The sequence below is a fragment of the Orcinus orca genome, chromosome 14, assembly GCF_937001465.1.
Source record: "Orcinus orca chromosome 14, mOrcOrc1.1, whole genome shotgun sequence".
Taxonomy (NCBI): domain Eukaryota; kingdom Metazoa; phylum Chordata; class Mammalia; order Artiodactyla; family Delphinidae; genus Orcinus; species Orcinus orca.
The window spans coordinates 37,587,115-37,606,557 of NC_064572.1; positions in this window are offsets into that span (position 1 = coordinate 37,587,115).

Sequence of the window (19,443 nt, forward strand, 5' to 3'; positions counted from 1 at the left end):
AGAAAAGTATCATATGATATCACTTATATGTGGAAGTTAAAAAAATGATACAAATGAACTTATTTACAAAACAGAAACAGACTCAGAATGAAGTCTGAACTTACATTTCAGACTTACAGTTAACTTAGTTACCAGAGGGGTAAGGTGGGGAGGAGGGATAATTAGGGAGTTTGGGATTGACATGTACACACTGCTATAAAAACTTTTTTTAAAAAATATAATTTTTGAAACTTTATAAGGGAAGTATTTATATAAGATTGTCAGTATACTTATGAAAATATATCCCTTAATTTAGAATATACTAAATCCCTCTTTAGATTTTTCCAACTACATATTTGACAGTTAGGCAGAGATATTATAATTAGGTCAATATTGAAAATTTTTGTATTCCACATTTGTTTTGTCTTACTGTGTGTGTGTGTCTGTGTATGAGAGAGAGAGAGATAGGAAGAATATATTCCATAATATCAATATTTTGTCCTATTGCATTAAAAATTTTCCAGTTCTAAGAAACAGATTGCTTCAAGTAATGTGAGTTTAAAATGGAGTATCCTTATTTGTTTTAATTGGGATCATGGAAAAATTTGAATTAATTCATTAAGGCTCAGGGAAAGAATTTCAGTTTGTGACATCTAGGAAGACCTTTCTGATATGTAGTAAAATCCTATCTGTTAATGATTTGGGATGCATCTTGTGACTAAAAGCTAAATAAAAGAATGTATTTGTAGACCATTAACATCTTTTTAAAGGTTTAAGTCACATGGAATCACAAAATCCAGTTTCTGATTCCAGCAATTTCACTGTAAATCACATTTAATGTGTTTTCTAGTTTAAAAATGTCATTTTACAAGCCATTACTTGGTTGTCTGCCTTCAGGTCAAGGGTGGCCCTGTTGGAGTAATAAATTTTGATGGAAATTTGGCTTATTAACAGTCTCCAAATTATGCTGATAACTGTCCCAGGTTTATAGAGATTACTGTCATTATATTTCACTGAGTCTCCAGCATAATCCACAGAGAGCTGGGCCACAAAGCTGCCACTAATACTGCCACATGATATGTAACTGGATTGGCAAAGCACCATGGCGAGTTTGTAAAAAAAGCAAGTATTGTAGACTGAATTTCGTATGTTGGTATTACTGCAGCCCAGATCTTGTTTCTGAGTTTTAGCCTCATATATCCAGTGATTTAACACTCAAGAGGCCCATATTCACCACAAATTTGGCATAAGCTAACTGATCTCCTTCCTTTTGATAACAGAAGACCACTCAATGGAAAAATAAGCAAAGAATTTGATGTGCCATTTCACAAAATAGGGCATTCAAATGGCCATTAATCATATGAAAAAGGCACTCACTCTCACCTGTTTATCAGTGAAATACAAATTAAAACCACAATGAGATAGTACCACACCCTTACCAACTTGGCTAAAACATGGAAGAATAATACCAAGTGTTGGTAAGGATAGGGAGCTATGGGAACTGTCATATACTTCTGATAGAAGGATAAGTTTTTGCAACCACTTTTGAAAATTATTCATAATTTACTGCTTTAGTTTAAGATACATACTCTATAATTCAACAATTAAATTTCTAAGAGAAATGTGTATATATATGCGATAAGATACACACATGAGAATGTTCACAGAAGCATTATTCTCTTAGTTCCAAACTAAAAATTACTCAAATATCCATCAACAGTATATAATGTGTTATATTTATACAGTGGAATCCCATGCAGTGATATAAATGAATAAACTATTATTATATAGAGTAGCATGTACGAATCTCACATGGATAACGTTATGGGAAAGAAGCCAGACACAAAAATATTTACTCAACTGTTTCATTTATATCAGTTCCAAAAGGGGAAAGAAAATAAACAATAGGAATAGAAATCAGGACTTGGTTACATTTAGAAAGAAGATAGAGTAGTGCTTGTGGGGGAGCACTGGAAGACAATTGGGATACTAGCAACAGTCTATATTTTGAAGTTTGGTGGTGGTTATTCAAGTGTTTGCATTGTAATAGCTCATTGAATAGCTGCATACCTAACATATTTGACGCCCAGAATGGACCATATTTTTTAACAACTTTCTTTTATATATGACAAAGTTAGTTTTAGTAATAATCACAAAATAATCAATAATAATCCATGTTTTCTAGACACATCTTTAGTTCCAAAGCAACTAAAACAGAACCTCTGGTATCTTTAAGAGAATGCAGAAAGAAATGGATTCTGAGAATCAGAAGGAAAAAGGTCTCTTCAATGAAGAAAAAGCATTGGGAAGTACTGAAAAGGTTAAAAATGAGATACAGAAAGTTGCAAGAAAATAAAAAATGCAAAATAAATCCTATTTTTGTATTCTAATTAGTTGATTTCTATTTGTTTTATTGACTATCTTTCTACTTTAAGATTTTTAAAATTAACTTCTTGCTAAAACAATTCATTTTTGGTAGCCTTTTATGCTCAATAATAAAAATATTTTGAATTACTGATTGTCCTCTGTGTACAGCTTTGTCTAAATTCTATATTGCAGCTTGATTTACACTTTGAACAAGAATGATTTTACAGGATGTTTTCATATTTCTATGCTGTTTTGTTTATTTGAGAGGTGGTGGTGTTTTTCCTGTGATTTTTAATATGTATATTAATTGCAAAAGAATGACTAACGTTTGGAATTTGTTAAAATTTTCCTTTGTAGCATAGTCAGTGATAAAATGTAAAATGTTCTGTGAAACTTTCAGAAGAAAATTTTATATGTACATAAAATATACAATTTTATTAAAGTTTTGTATTATTTAATTAAATCCATATCCTTATTTTTTCTGTTTTGTCAAAAGGTGAGGGCAGTATTCTCAAGTTTCCTACACTGATTGTGATTTTGCCAATTTCTGTTTCTATTTCTTACAGATATTGCTTCATCTGTTTAAAAATAGAGATTGCGATTATATTATCACAGTAGAATTTAAACCAAAAAGCATTAAAACGGACAAAGAATGTTTTATATTGACATTTAATGATTAACTAATTATTTTTTTTGTGGTTTGTGACATTTCATCACTCATTACAAAACAAATTTGAACTTAGGTTTCCCAGTTAAGGTAAAAAAATCAGAGACACCTACTCTTTAGATTGTATCGCACAGCCCTGTTTATTATCTTCATAACAATTGTTATTTTGGCTTGTTATTACTTTACCAAGTAATTATAAACACACTTGAAACAAATTAAAATCTAGTAGCTCTCAGGAAAGAAATGGAAAATATCAACAAAAGAAAATAAGATAGAAGGAAGACCCAAATGGACATTTTATTTTTTAATTTTTTTCATCTTTACTGGAGTATAATTGCTGTACAATGTTGTGTTAGTTTCTGCTGTACAACAAAGTGAATCAGCTATATGTATACATATATCCCCATATCCCCTCTCTCTTAAGCCTCCCTCCCACCCTCTCTATCACACCCCCCTAGGTCATCACAAAGCATCGAGCTGATCTCCCTGTGCTATGTAGCAGCCAAATGGACATTTCATAACTGAAAAAAAAAAAAAAACCAAAACCAAACAAACCACAATAGATGAAATCAACAGTAGAATGGAACGGACAGAGGAGAAAGAATCAGTGAACTTGAAAGTAGAGCAATAGAAATTATCCAACTATCCAATTGGATAATGTCCAATTATCCAACAGAGAGAAAATAGCCAGTGACCAGAGAAATTATTAGAAATATTTTTGTAGTTATTTTTATCTATTTTTCCTATTCATTGCTATTGTATGTTGCATAATTTATATAATGTTAATACAATAATATATTTATGTGTATATATGATTAATAATTAGGTATGGGAAGTCAGATTTTAAAAGACATATGTCCTTTGTAGACATATAAAATCTGAGAAAACATTCTAAATTACACCTTCCTGCCTTCGCCATGCTGGATTCTATATTCTTTTATAAAGCAGCTGTGTATGTGATCCATCAACACCTCAGTGATGAGTAATAATTCTGATGGGCAACTGTCTGTAAGTGAGAAAGCTAGACATTTTGATTAAATGGCTCTATATTTCCATTTAAAAAATGTGTATGTTGGGCTTCCCTGGTGGCGCAGTAGTTGAGAGTCCGCCTGCCGATGCAGGGGACACGGGTTCGTGCCCCGGTCCGGGAGGATACCACATGCCGCGGAGCGGCTGGGCCCGTGAGCCGTGGCCGCTGAGCCTGCGCGTCCGAAGCCTGTGCTCCACAACGGGAGAGGCCACAACAGCTACAGGCCCACGTACCGCAAAAAAAAAAAAAAAAAAAAAAAAAAAAAAAATGTGTATGTTAACATGTATTGGAGCAATTTTCTGCACCCATATAAGAGGTCCCTCTGTCTTGTCTTTTCCTATCTGAGTTGTTTTCTTCAAGATTTGGTGTTATTGACAGTGGGGGTAAGGTCCACACTCAAAACAGCATACTGCTTTGGCATCTCTCCTATGAATTCCTGAAGCTTTGAAAGTCAGGAAAACGTTGTCAGGATAGGGTCATAATAAAAGGCCCTATTGAATTCTGTTCTCCTGAGTCTGTAAATTCAGTGAAGTTCATTGTTCTGATCTCGAGTCCACAGATTAGGCTGTGTGATTTAAGGCACTAAAGAAGCAGTCAGTTTGAGCAGCAGTAAAATTTCTGCAGGATAAACAAACTCATAAACTGGTACTCTACAACCTCCTCATACTGTCCATTTCCCCTTGGCTGTTTCACGGACGATTACAGCGGTAAAATGATGCAAAGTACAAAATAACACCTAGGGCTTAAAAAGACAGAATGCACATTTAGATAAGGCATAACAAAGTACCTCCTCATTTGAAATTTTCACTAAAAATATTTTAATGATTGAGCACTTTCTATGATAATAAACATAATGGTTCTGTGGTGTATTCTGTGGCTTGGGCAGGTATATAGTCTGTGAGAAAGTACATTTCATACTGGCCTGCAATTTTCTTGGCTATTGTTGCAATTAACTGAAAATTACCAGAGATGCCCTAGCTGAAGGTAAGAAATTCTGGTGTGGATGTGGCAAAATAATTTGTAATTGTTGTGTGTCATCCCTAGATCTTCCTAGAACCCCCTTCCTTTTAAGCAGCTAGCAGAGTCCTTTTATAGTTCAGCGTCTCTGTAAGTCTAAGAATTTTCTAGCCTTTTATAAAAGACAAAACTATTTGGAGGGAGACTGCAGGTGTTCTAGAACAGATGGGGTAAAAGAGAGTGACTTGAGAAGAGTAAGAGATAGTTTTCTCCCCCAGCCTAGGAAGAATATGAGTAGCAGAGAACGGTGCCCAGCATCTTGGCTGTGCACTAGGGAGGTGAAAATTGTCTTAGAGCTGGCTGTGAAGATCAAGCTTACTAGGTTCAGAGCCCAAGTATTCACAGCCCAGCCCTAGGGCAGGAACCCCAAATGTGTCAAAAGATCATCAGAATTACTGGACCCCAAGAGACCCATGAGTGCAGGGATGATGGATATGTCAATGGTGTCCAATGTGGACAGTTGGCTGATGACTGCAGGAGCATCCCCAATAACTTTAAACTGTGTAAAATGTTGTGCCTTGAGCACATTAAGGTTGGGAGATGGAAAATCATCAGAATTTATTTTTCCAAATCATGATGGAAGCTTGCATGCCAAAATTTGCAGTTTCTTATTCACATCAGCTACAAGATATTCAATTCATATGCCTTTAAGATCTGCAACAATAACTACCTGGAGACATTCACTTCTATTATACTAATTTCCAAATCTTTTGTAAAATATGTCTTTTATTGCAGCTTAGATGACCACTTATGACATGGTTAATTGGCAGTTTCATCTTTTTGACGTTGCTTGCATTATGTAAGTGTACATTATATTGATTTGATTATTATTTATCTATGCCTCTTCCTGGGGAGTCTTTTTTTAAAATTTATTTCATTTATTTTATTTTTGGCTGCTTTGGGCCTTCGTTGCTGTGCGTGGGCTTTCTCTAGTTGTAGCGAGCAGGGGCTACTTTTTGTTGAGGTGCATGGGCTTCTCATTGTGGTGGCTTCTCTTGTTGTGGAGCATGGGCTCTAGGTGTGTGGACTTTAGTAGTTGTGGCACATGGGCCCAGTAGTTGTGGCTTGCAGGTTCTAGAGCACAGGCTCAGTAGTTGTGGCACACGGGCTTAGTTGCTCCACGGCATGTGGGATCTTCCCGGATCAGGGCTTGAACCCGTGTCCCCTACATTGGCAGGCGGATTCTTAACCACTGTGCCACCAGGGAAGCCCCTTGGGGAGTCTTATAGCTTGCTCTATTCTGCTTATCTTACTTCCCAATACGCGAAAAATGATACATAGGGAGCAGCATGAGGAAGTTTACATCAACTTGTATTAACTGAAACTGAAAAGAGCAGAAGAAAGCCAAGAAATGAAGCCAAATACTAGAACTGTTTCTCCTTCATTATCTAGTGCATATGTGCTACAGTGGGTGTATCATATTTCATTGAATCTAAGATACTGTAGACTGTACAATCATCATTTTAATGTACCAATAAGAAAATAAACTGTGCCACCAATTAAAAGATGCAATGCTTTCTTATCACTTAGAATTTTTATTTTATACTTACTGAAAGAACTCATGCTTATTTAAATATAGACTTTTATTACATATCACTCTTGGACATGCATGCAAAAGAAAGTAAAAGTAAAATAAATGGATTGAAGTATTCCTGAAGCTTCTTCATCTCCAAAGTATGATTTTCCTGAATTAATTCCTAATTTAGGGTTATCAAGCCCACGTATTTTTCCAACATGGACTGAGACATCAAGAGCATTGGAGAAGCAACATTTCTTGAGAGAGCACTCCACTCTTGTTTCTAGAATTCTCTCCCAAGATACTCAAATCCATTCTGCACGTTTTGATGCGGCCACTCTTCATGTTTGCACAAGCCAAAGAAATGGCAACTACATCATAATGGCCACCTGCCTGCAACTATCTTTAGATGCCATACATTGTAACAGGCACTTCACCTTCAGTATATTAAATGTTTAAAAAGAATATGTGCTCTGAACCAATGAAACAGGGAATTAATAGTCTCTGTAATTTGTTATAAAATGGATTCATAACACAGGAAAATTATTTTACAGGATTAAAAAGGAAGACCTTTTACCTAGTGTTCGTCTTATGTTATTTTTTCAAGGCAAAATACAAAAATTCTTCTTTAAAGCTTTCAGAAAGGTTCTAGCCCACCAAATATGGTGAAATGGTTTGCCACTGTGATAGTTTAATCGTTAGGATTTCTGTTTACATGACAAGATTACTACCGAACACACTTCCGTAGTTCTTCTATTGAACAAAACATCACAATAGTAAATTAGAAAATAGAAGACATGAAACAAAATTAGTCAATGAATGCAGAATTATTTTCTTAAGTAATGTCACTTTTTTCAATATATAGAATGGCAAGATTTTGTGATCGCTATTTGAATGCACTGCCATCTGTATAAAATTGCTCCTTCTCAATTATTTGTTCCCTAGAAGCCTTGGAGTGGTATTCAAACATTTAGATCAAGCCTCACTTCATGTTTACATGTCACTACATGTAAAATGGTTTTGAGTATGCATCCTCAATGTATGTATGTAGTATTGTACTAATATATATATATATATATACACAAAAACATAGATATAAGGGATGCGATGAAAAATAAATGCAAATTAAAGTTAAAATATATTCTTTTTGGACCCCCAATGGGTAACCTGGCACACAGATTTTGAGCACCACCTTCCTAAAATGTCAAAATTGTGTTTCAATCTGATGAGGGTCTTTGGTTTTTTTCCAAAGAAACTATAATTCATCATTTTCTCAGTTTTTTTTTTTAAACCAGTTTCTTAATGCTGGAGGGTTAATTTGTTTCTGCAAGTGAGCCTTTGATTACCAGAGTGTAACTTCCTCATGTGGCAATAGTTAGTCTTAGGAAAAGTTCCCTGTGAAGTTAATTTTTATAAATTGAGCCTGGCTCCCTGCTGACTTCATAAAATGGAAATTTGTTTCTCTTGGGGCAGAGGGGAAACATAGCCTTTAGATGTAATAAAATCACACTAACGTGTACAGAAAATCTTTGAAAAGCCTATGTTTAAAAGAAAATCATTACTTTTATGCTCAAATAATGTTACTCAAAATGAGATCAAGTCTTGATTGCAAAACAGTAGAGCTCTCACCCTGCCTTTTTAAATTCCTGGAATGCTGCTAAAAGATTGAAAGGAGAAAAAAAATTGTAAAGAAATCACCTTCACTGACTAAATGTAAATTTGCCTTTTTATTTTCTTTTTCCGGTTTTCTCTTAAAGACCAGTTCAAACTCCAGCTGTTTAATATTCTCATATTAAGATTACGGTAAAAGGATCAATAATGCAAATAATATTATCAGCCTATATGCATAATGTTGAATATATTTATCAAGTTAATCACTATATAAATAAAACTCTTCCTATTAATGAAGTCAGATTCTTTGGAGTGAGGATAGAACATGTCCCTCAGGATCCCTCATTGAAAGAGCAAAGGAGGTAGAGGTATGTATTCCCTATTTCTGAATATTCATTTTATTTCAAAATGTTGGTTATACAATGAACATAAGAGTAATTAATATCTGAGTAAATCTTTAGGAGAGAATATTATAAATTGAATTACTGGATCAAAGAGATACATTTTTAATTTGGAACATATGCTGGTAATATATGAGTACCTATCTCAGAAAATATCCACTAATATGGATAATTATTGATTGTACTAACTTTTGTCAATGTGAGTTGAAAAACAAAAGTCTGTTTAATTTCCATTTTGTAGTACTATTTAACTATATATATTTAAAAAATTTTTAGCCATATTAATTTTTGTGCATAAATCCTCATATACATCGGCCATTTTTTTGTAGAAGCATTAATATATTTTCCACGTGATGTAAAGCATCTGTACATGTTATTGTAAGCACTTTATATATTTTTTGTAAACAAAATAGTATTCTTTACCAAAGCTTTTAATTTTTATGCAATGGTTCTCTTATTCTGACAACATGCTGGAAAAGGAAGCGTATAACTTTTTAAATTATAAACTGAACAAATGGCAGATTTAAATATAATGCATGGCTCACTTCATAAGATAAAACAGAAGTTCCATTTGCCAGAAATAAAGAAGGAACTGAAAACCAGAGCACTAAGCCAGTAAACTGAGGTTATGTTGCCCCCGTAGATGATTATCAAACCCCAAATTAGGCCCTATCCTAGAGAATCAGACTTTAGTTTCCATGCAGGGAACAGAAGTTAGGACTTGGACCTTTAAGTTATGGGAAGTTGGGACTAAGACTCTCATATAAAGTCAGGACACCTGGGAGATGTACTTCCAGGAAAAGGAGAAAAAGGAAACTTTTGAAAAATAGCCCTTTGAGTGACAAAAGAGTCCTTTTGGTATTGTAACATTAAAATTAAAAAATCCATGAGAAATCAAAGCCCTGAGCCTATGCTGAGTTTATGCATCCTTACCTGGTGCTGTAGGAATTCTCAAACTAGGAACTTGAATGGGACTCAAACTGATAATTATCCTAAAGACTGAGAGACACTAATGCTCAGGAAGACAAAAAAGTTGACCTATCCTATATCCAAGTCAGGAAAAGAAGAAAAAAGAAAAAAGAAAAGCAGCAAAGAAAATGTAAGGTAAATAGAAAGAACAAATAAAACAGTAGAAATAAATCCTATTTGTAAGTAATCAATGTAAATATCAACATATCACACTCAGTAGTAAAAAGATGGAGGTTCTAAAACTGGATTAAAATAACAAAATCCAGTGATAGACTACTTTACAACTAAAATACTGTAATGCAAATTTGGGGAAAAAAAGAAGAAATGGAAGAAAGAAATGAATCTAGATCCAGCAAGATGGTAGAATAACATAACTTGAAAATACTTTCACTCTAAACACCTTAGATCCTGGGTAAAGCTTCAGTTCCTGTGGTATCTCCCACAGGAAAGAAAGGAATATATATAAATGCCAGAAACTAATAAGAAACTTAAAAACATAGGGACAAAAATAAGGGCTCAAAATTTCACTGTTTTGGTGGTGGTATGGGAGGAGTTAATGGTGTGGCCATAGTAACATAGGGGATTTGAATATAATGCCCAGAAGGATGAGGAGATCAAATTTGGCTCTTAAAAATTAGAGAGACAGATCTGAGACAATCTGTGATAAACTGGAAACTTCAAGGGACTATATCCTCAAAGAAAATGGTCCAAATCCATCTACTGGCACAAAGAGAAGAAAATGAAACGTCTGTGTTATGACTCTGACTCCAGGGAAAGTCAAACTCTGGCCCTATGCAAGATTGAGATGAAACTTTATACTATTTACAAAGGTCCAAATTTTTCAAATTGACGAATTAACACCAGTGTTGTACTGGTAAAATCAAATGAAAATTACTGTAGGAAAGATATTCCCAAAAGATTCCTAAATCTAAAACAGGAATCTACTAAAGGTTAGCTGACATTTAAAGCAAATTTTAAAAAACCCAGGGAAACAATCCACAGAAACAATAGCCAGTAGACAAAACAAAGAGTAGAAATAGACTACCATTAATTTCTGATAATAAAATATGAAATAGAAAAATAAATGTTTAAAATGCTTAAAAACACAACAGGGGTTGGTAATATAAGAAAAAGACAACACAAATTAAATAAGGAAAGGTTTTGAAAAAGAGTTAGAGCTTCTAAAATTAGTTTAAAGGGAGTAGTTTAAAGGGTGAAGGGAGTATTAGTTAAATGGAAAGCAGGTCAGAGAAAATTATCCAGAATGCAGTACTGAGAGATCAAGAGATGGAAAGTAATTAATGTAAGTACTGGAAGAATAGCAGTGAACAAAATAGACAAAATCCTTGCCCTGATAAAGCTTACATTCTAGTGATGGTGTGGGGTGGGATACACACATTAAACAAATGAACGTTTTGTGGTTTGAGCAATTGTATTTGTCAGGGTTCTCCAGAAAAACAGAACCAGTAAGCTATATATATAGAGAGAAGATTTATTTTAAGGCACTGATTCATTCAATATAATAATCCCAAGAACAATCAGTGGTTAAAAAACTTAAAAGACAAAAAATATATCTAACATGAATTACAGAAGGAGAAAAACAGAAAGTAGTATTTAAAGAAAAAATGACTGGAAATTTTCCAAAACCTATAAAAGCTACAAAACCTGAGGATTAGTAAGTAAAAAAATTCTTAATAAATCTATTCCTCATCACATTGCAGTGAAGTACTAAACATCAAAGTCAAAGATGGTATTGTAAGGGCAACCAGAGATAAAATTCCAATAATAAAGCTTTACATCAAGAACTGAGGCCAAAGAGTGATTTAGGTTCCACAGGTGTGTACATTTGTCAAAACTCATTGCTTGTACACTTGAGATTTGTGTATGCCCTTGAATTAAATTTGGCATAAAAAAATCTGCAAACAAATATTGAGCTCTAGATAATAATATGCATGTTGAAAGAGGAGGAAGTATACTGATATATGTAATATACTTTGAAATGCATCAACAATAAGATGAACTAATGGATGAATAGAGGGATAGACAGATGTGATGTGTGGAAACTAGGTGGTGAATGTAAGAGTGTTCACTGCACGATTCTTTCAAATTGGCTGTGTGTTGGTAAATTTTCATAATAAAATGTGAAAAATAATAATGAGGCTGGAGATTTTACTTCTCCAACAAATAAGAAAAATTAACTTCCAACTTAAAATATTTATCTAAAAATTACAATCAAATGACCATTCAAGTTGAAGGGTGAAATGAAGATATTTTTAAACAAAGGCTGAATTTACCACTAAAAATCTGTGTTGCTGTAAGGACATCTGAGAATGCACTTCAGGGAGAAGGAATCAAAGAAAGAATAAAGTGCAAGAAGTAATGATAAGCAAAATAATATTTTAAACACAGTTGTGCCTATCTCACCTATCGACACACTCATAAACAGTGTCTGAGAGTTCCCGTTTTTCCAGACCCTTGCCAGCATTCGGTCTTGTCAAAGCTGACATTTGAGTTAATTGTTTACATTATGTATTTCAACAATAAGAGAGGCTGAACATTTAAAGCTATTGCTGTCATGCAATTTTTAGTCCTTTTCCTATAAACTGTCTTTCCTTAACCCAGAGGTATATATATATATATATATATAATTTTTTTTCTGTTAAGTTAATGGGGTTCAAGTTTGTAATTGATTTATGAGCTAGTTAGCAAATTATTTTGCTCATTAACCTTCATGGGTATTGTACATATGTTTTCCCAGTTTGCCATTTACTCTTTACATTCTATTTATGGTATCTTTTTCAATTTTAATTATTTTAATATACTTAAATTTCTCCAAATTTTCCATTATGGTTTTAATATGATTCTTAGAAATCTCTAGCCACTCCAAGAGAATAAGTATATTGAACTATGTTTAGTTCTAAACTGTTCATATTTCACCTCTTAGGTCTGAACTTTTGATCAATCTAGATATTATTCTGTTGTAGCAAGTGTGGTAGGAGTCTAAGTTAATTTTCTTCCTCAGTGTGATTGCATTTATTTAAATTGCATAATGGAAATCCATAAATTAATTAGAATTCATTTTACAAAATTTTCTCTAGTGTCAAAGCGGCTGTAAAGTACAGGACTTTTGTAATGTATGCCAGCATTTCCATTTTTATGCTGCTCATATAAAAATAAAAAGTCTTTTAAGTAATGTCAGGACCTTAAATATTCAGGATTGCAGATGCAGTTGGAGGACAAATGAGTTAATATAGAAAAACATCTTTGACATTCTGATAATGACAATGTGTCTTTATAAAGCAATGCTAGGACAAAATCTGATGTTCTAAAATTGATTTTGCATTGCTGCAGATTTCATTTTCAAAAATACATAAAGGTATTACTTTTACAGAAGCCAAAAAATGAGAAGAGTAAGCACAGTCACTTTGTATTTAGTTATTTAATATATCATTGACTGTTAATTTCAGTGCATGAGTTATACATTCATAAAAATTCCTTGGAGATCTGGATTCATCAAAGGTTAATGGGTAGTTAATTTTCGTGGTGGGAAGTGTGACAACAAATGTTTTTCTTGCCACTACTTCATTTGTATTTTCAGTTGTCTAGATGATCTGGGGAATGATTTCTAAATTTATATACCTTTCCTTTGTCTTCCATCTTCTAAATTTCATAAAGTCATAAAACTAAAGTTCTACTTTTATTCTTATATATTTGTATAAGAATATGTATTACATTCTTATATATATAAGAATATATATTCTTATATTTTTGATTCTTAATTAATATTGTCATTTAAGTATTGCCACCAGTTGTTGCTTTTGTACTTCAATAAAAGTAACAAATGGGGCTTATAAATATAGATGTCAACCTGAGATAGGTTTCACTTTATTTTCAAAAGCTGATTAGTAATATTCAACCAGATACTAAAGAAGGACCTTCTATAGATCTCTGGAGCTTTCTCTCTGTGACACTGTTCCTCGTCAGTACTCTGTCCTTCAAAGACTAGTTGTCTGGGTCTCACCAGACCCCCAACTCCATCTCCTCAACTCAGAGAGTACGTTGAGTTCTTCCTGGGTATGTTCTCCCACTGTGTGACTTGGAAACTTTCTCCAGGCAGTGATTTGGTGCAACAAAAGGGCTCACTTCATTTGTTTCCCATATCTTAGTGATTACTGTCCTACATTGCCTGATGTCCAATATATTGAGTGGCATTGTTACATATTGTTCTGTTCATGCATGAGAGAAAATCTGGACTTGGAAGTCTGTCTAATGGTTAAAATACCAGAAAGCATTTTTTTTTGTAGCATTTGACAAACTGATCTTCAAATTTATTTGGAAATTCAAGGAATGGAAAGTAATTAAAACAATTTCAAAACTGGAGGACTTAACAGTACCTGATCTGAAAACATATTCTAAAGCCAAAATAATCAAAATAATGTGGTGTTGGCATAAGGATGGACACAGAAAACAATGAAACAAAAAATGAGAGTCTAGAAACAAATCCTCATATTTATGGTCTTTTGATTTTTAACAAAGGTGGTAAGACAATCAAGTAGGGAGAGGAGAGTCATTTTAACAATTCTGGGACAAGTGAACATCCACATGCAAAACAAATACATCCAGACCCTTAACTCACATCACACACAAAAATTAAGTGAACTGTAGATTGAAATATAAGAGACAAAACACTAAAACATAGGGGGGGAAAGGAGAAAGTTTAAATAACCCTGGCTTGGGTAAACAGTACTTAGTATGACACAAAAGCACAACTTCTAAAATAACAAATCAGTTAACTGGACTTTATCAAAGTTAAAAATATTTGTGCTTCAAAAGACACCCTTAAGAAATTGAAAAGACAAGCCACAGACTAGGAGAAAATATCTGCAAACCATATATCTGATAAACGCCTTGTATCCAGAATGCCATCTGTAACCATCGATATTGCTGAGGGGACCAGAAATCTTCTGAGGGTTACCAGGTATTAGAGTACATTTGGCTCCAGTATCAACCAAAGCCATCACCTTTTGTTTATTTCTAGGGGACCAGTGAATAGTGAGCTCAACATGAGGTCTCCAATGGTGCTCACCTGGAGGTGATCTTGGCCTACATCTTATACCTGGGGCATGGGAGACACCCACCCCGAATAGGACTGTATGCCTGAGGCCTCTGCTGGAGCAGACAAGGCACTAGGGGTGGTAGGAGCAGGTCTGAAACATTCTTCAGGTTTGAAGGTTTTCCACAGGCCAAGCAACATAGCATGGTTTGTTGGTCTATCTTTTCAAGTGGGGTCCTGGTAGTGATGAGGTCAAACCACATTTGCTTCCGGGTTACTTTTACTGGACCCTTTACAGTTGATTGGGATAGCATTTTGGGCTTCTCAAGCTCCCTCTCTGTCTCATGTGTTACCCACACTCTATACCTGTTCCTGGGATTTGTCAGTTTCTCCCAGATCAGCAACACATAACCCAATGTCATAAATGTCTTGTCCCATGGCTGAGCACATCAGTGATATCAGTGTTCCATACCAGGTACTAGGGGTGGTCTGGAGTATCTTGGCTTTCATTCATGCAGTGAATGTGGCCTGATCAGGGCTTTCAAAGGCAGGGACATAGATGGCCTGTCTCACTCCCAACTCCCTAAGAATTCATTGTAGATCCTTTATAGATTTTCAGGGTCCCACATGCCCCGGGAGAGCCTCCACATTGGGCCAAGCTCCTTGCAAGCTAGAATAATCCAATCTACAAGGCAGAGAGTACCTTGAAGTGCCCCCCACGCCCAGCACCATGCAGGCACTGCTGGAGGGCAGAGCATGTAGTGATATTGCTCATTTTCTCTGCCTCCTGCCATCGTCACCTTTATCTCACAGCCGCACTCTCCATGCCTGGATACTTTCCCTGGCCTTTGGTTGGAACCTGGCAGCTATATCAATAAGCTCAGTGGGAGTGTATTCTCTCATGAATGTTTCCTGAACTGGGGGCTGCCCTGCTAGCTGGGGTTGTTGCTGCTGTGTTTTTGCTTTCCTTGTATGAGGGGTCGGACAGCAAGGGGTGCTTCGTCTGTTTCATGGTCAATCACCACAACATCCTCCTCTTTGCTCTCCTCACTTTTCCAGGGATTCCACCTCTTAGTGTTACAATCAAGCCTCGTCATTAGTTTTGCAAAACAGCACGTTAAGGTCTCCAGCTAATTATCCTGCTCTCCTACCTTGCCTGCCAGTCCTGACGCGAGCAGAGTAGTGGACACATGCGCATCTTTCTCTAACCTCAGTCCTTCTTCCAATTTTCTAACTCGAGCTTCAGCCTCTCATCGGGTATCGGTGACCAGAGCCCAGCCCACTGTGAAACCACGTGCTTCCTCCCTCCTGTGCCACAGGGCACTCTGCACAGTTCCTCAAACATGCACGTTAGACCTGCGTTTTCAGGATGTAATACCCCAAAGAGAAAAGATAATCAGAGTTTGCAAGTAAAAAAGTGGTAATGTAATCTACAACTATAAAAGAGGTAAAATTAAACCAAGAGAATGGTATAAGAAAACTGAGGTGAGTCACAAAATGAAACGCCAATAGTTCACATTCTAAAAGTTTGTTATTGACTAAAATTGAGTCTTCTTATTTGTTCTAACATTTAAAAAACCAAGAATGTAGGCTAAATGTTAGCAAGTGCCTTGTTACATTTATTGGTGTAATTCTAACATGTATCTTCTTTAATCTATTGTTTTGAGAAAGAATATTAATGTATATTCTACTACTGGGCCATCCGTGCACACCTAGAATTAATCCTTCTTGTTCATAATATATTTCTTAGTTTCCTTTAGGATATAATTGCTATGTTTATTAAGACATTTTAGGTCTATAATGATGCATTTTGTCAGCAGTTTTATTTTTATATTTTATAAGGTTTATTATACAAATGTTTACTATCTATTTTTTTGCCTACTTAACATGGCAACAGCTAAGGAAGTCTACCATGTTTCTAAATTCTAATGTTTTTCTGTCAGTTTGTTTCTTGCATGTGTAATTTTTAAAAATCTATTTTGATGTAAGAGTATTCAGTGCATAAAGAGTCATGACAGTTGTAACTTCATTGTGCAGTTTCATTGCACCTAGCATACTATTGCTTCTTATCAAAATTAAAATTTCATAAAACCCTTAAGCCTTTTCCTCACATGCTACAACTATGTACATACTTCTTAATTTATTCCTGCACATTTTGTGGAACCAGATGTAAGGCATCACATGCTCCTCTGCTATACTCTCTTTGTACTAGATCCTTCAGGGCGACAACAGTCTTTTTAATTCTTCTGCTTGATCAATTACCTATATACTCCTTCTCTGCCTAGGATGAAAAGGTAAGGACTTCATATAATGCAGTATAATTAAGAGCATAAGTGCTTAATATCTACTTTTTGTTCATAATTGTATGTTATAGAAATAAAACAATTGTGAATATTCACAAAGGACATGGCAAGTTATATTGATTTTTACATGAGCATTTTTTAGAAACAAAAATATAAGTAAAAACAACTGCAATTTCAATCTGAAAATTATTCCTTGGGAAGATGTTGTTGCAAGGTACATTTAGGCATTTAGGTTTGAACAAAACACTTCAATTTACATTAAAAATGCAGCTTTATTTTAAGCCACAGTATTATATTATGCATCTCTGAGCTGGGCTAGTCAAGTATACACTTTTACCAAGTATTTGGAAGCATTCTTTACCCAAGCCCATATAGCATGTCAATGTTGTAGATTGTTTGTTGCTCTAATATACAGAAATCTCCACTTATCTGTTTACAATTCTTGATTTAAACTTATGAGTTGCATGGTCAACTTCCTTAACAGCAAACTGAGGAAGGAGGCCCCATCATTTAAAACAAAATAGTACTAGGGGGACCTCAGATATATACAACCCTCCATGGTTTCTGGCTGTTTTTCTCAGAAAAAAATAAATAAGAGGACATCAGGAAGACGGTGGACTAAGAAGGCCATATATATGAATTGGGGGTTGCCAAGATTTCCATGCCAAGGTATGGAAATAACCTACATGTCTGTCAGTGGATGAATGAATAAAGAAAATGTGATATATATATATATAAAGAAAATGTGATATATATATATATATATATATATATATATTACACACATACACACACACACACACATATATATCTCACAGTTATAGATACTGTGTTGACCAAAAAGATTACAGTTGCTTACTGTATAGGATATTTACATTTTGATACAATGTCAGAGTTCATCTAGTCCAATTTCATTTCATATGGATGGGTGTTTTTCTAACTGTTAATCTTCGGAGGCTTAGGGATCCTTTGAGAATAATGCATTTGTGGATCCTCTCCAAGAAAAGTACATATGACCTTACAGTCATATGATTCTACGAGGTGGGCGGATGGTCACAGACCTTCTGATAGCATATATTGGACATCAGGGATTTTTCCAAAATCCATAAAACCAGAATGAGAGCCCCTTACTGCAATATCTTTGATAATTGATCATTCATGCTTGACTTAATTGTCTCCACTAACAGGAATCTCACTAGTTGATGTATGTTAACTTTAAAAACCATCTTTCTCTTGTTAATCTGAAGTCTGCTCCTTTGCACCTTTCCTTTCCTAGCAATCCTTTAGCTCTCTGCGTCTATACTGAATAAGTTTAATATCAATCCCACATATTCCTCTTCAGTTAATCAAAGACAATAATTGTGTTCTTCATGGATGACATTAGCAGAGTTAGCCAAGTAATAACAGAACTTCCTTCAGAGAGCAGCTACTAAAAACTGGTTCTAAAAACCCACTGGACAAGAACAAAAATATCACAACTCCATCTACAACAATTCACTCTTAAGCCTATGGTAAGATCTGTTGTTCAAAAGTTTAAACAATAAAATAGTTCTTGATGGAAACACTTGAGATTTGATAGGAGAAATGTCAGGGATAAAGCTTCCTATGGCTGTAATAATACATAGAATAAGAATGACGGACAGCCAAGGGTAGGTACTCTCCAGATAACACAGAAACATGTTCTAAATCTCGTTGGAAAGAGCCAGCTGAACAGCACATAGACATCGACTGCTAAATCAGCTAATTACCTGAGAGATCCTTAACGGTCCAAACACACACACCATTTCTGTTGTTTGCTGATAACGGTCCCTATAGAGTCCCATTAACTTTTCTAGAAAAACAATGAGGGCTTCTGTCCTCATACAGACCTAGGTTTTGTTTCTTATGCTGTTTTCTAGTTTGGAAAACCTGGGAAACATAATTATCTACTCCGATGATATTAATTGACTGAAAAGGAGCACTGTGTCTTGTACATTTACGACAAGTAATATAACACCAATCCCTTTTGCTTGTCCTTTTTTGTATCGGTTAACAACTGCTGTGCAATAAACACAAATTCAGGGACTTAAAACAATAATTACTGCTGTGTAATAAACAAAAATTCAGGGACTTGTGACAATAATAAGTTATTTATATAGCTCATGGCTCTGTGGGCTGCCTGCAACTTCACTGGTCTAAATTGTCTTGGCAACTCTGCCAAGTTTCTCTCATCCTCCTTCTTGGACCAGGGAAGTAGCCCAGGCATGTCTTTTTCATGGTGACATCAGAAGCACTGGCTATTTCAAGCCTCTGTTTATATCCCTCTAGCCAAAGCAAGTCACATGGCAGAACCGAGATTCAGGAGCCTCACAATCTTCCTTCCTATGAGGGCACTGAAAGATTATATTGCAAAGGATGCAGAGATGAAGAAATGTGAAGCATTGGTGGGGAACATGAATGCAATTTACCACATCTTCTGTTGGCCATGTGAACTTGAAATGATTTCGGTAACATATTTATTTGAATGGTGTGTTATAAAAGCATCTCCTAT